The sequence below is a fragment of the Carlito syrichta genome, unplaced genomic scaffold (assembly GCF_000164805.1).
Source record: "Carlito syrichta isolate Samal-C Ts95f unplaced genomic scaffold, Tarsius_syrichta-2.0.1 Scaffold304662, whole genome shotgun sequence".
Taxonomy (NCBI): domain Eukaryota; kingdom Metazoa; phylum Chordata; class Mammalia; order Primates; family Tarsiidae; genus Carlito; species Carlito syrichta.
In genome coordinates this window covers 151,604-152,789 of record NW_007248758.1, presented here as the reverse complement: position 1 = coordinate 152,789, position 1,186 = coordinate 151,604, and positions in this window count along the sequence as shown.

The window sequence follows — 1,186 nt, the reverse complement described above, 5'->3', positions numbered from 1 at the left end:
GCACTCCAGTCTGGGCGACAGAGCTGAGACTCCAACTCAAAAAAAAAAAACCAACAACAACAACAAAAAAAAAATTAGTTGGGCGTTGTAGCCCACACCTGTAGTTCCAGCTAGTTGGGAGGCCGAGGCGGAAGGATCGCCGGAGCCCAGCAGGTTGAGGTTGCAGTGGCTGGGAGCGGCCACCGCACTCCAGTCTGGGTGACAGAGTGAGACTCCAACGCAAAAAAAAAAAAAGAAAGAAAGAAGAACTCGAGTTATATTTGCTGTCTCTTCTTCTTATCCTCATTCCTTAGAGTCATTAACACGGTGCCCCGTGAAGAACTGAATGCACAAAGCAACCCCCAAATGCCAAAGGAGCCAAGAAACCAAAGAAGGTGCTGGCCAGCCTCGATAGCTCAACTTGTAATCCCGTTCTTTGGAAGGCCGATGCAAATGAATTGCCTTAGCTCACGGGTTCGAGACGGCCCAGGCAACTTGGCAGCACCTGGTCTTTATGATAAATTAAAAAATAAGCCGGATATGGTAGTGCGCACCTGTAGTTCCGCACACTTGGAAGGCTGAGGTGGAAGGATCGCTGGAGCCCACCGGACGGACGCTGGGGTGGCAGTGAGTGTGCCACTGTGCTCCAGCCTGGGCAACAGAGTGAGACTCCGACTCAAAAAAAAAAAAAGTGGCAACAATTCGGTTTTTTTCGATTGTGGGTGGTTTATTGGGGGAACTTAGAAGCGTGGTCTTGGGCGGCCTCAAGACAGGTAGATCTCCACTCTTCTGCCCCAGACCCAGTCTTTATTCAAGGACTCTTCTGCCCCAGACCCAGTCTTTATTTGTCACAGGGAAAGGATACATGTGCAGTAGCAGGATGATGAAAGGCAACCCTCCAGAAGTGGCAAGAATGCCACATGCGTCCTGGCCTATAATTTGTGCAATAACCCCAAGGTTTCTTTGACCTAAAAGCAAGAGTACCTGGTCTTACACTAAGGACAATAAATAAAGTAGAAATTGAGGCATTCATGGGACTGGGGCTAGTAACCAGGCTAATGGCTAATCAGAAGTCAACATGGTGGATTAGCATCCAAGATGGAGTCACTTTTGTCTCCACTCCTTGCTTTTTTTGTTTTTGTTTTTGTTTTTGCATTGGAGTCTCACTCTGTCGCCCAGACTGGAATGCAGTGGCCGCTCCCGGCCA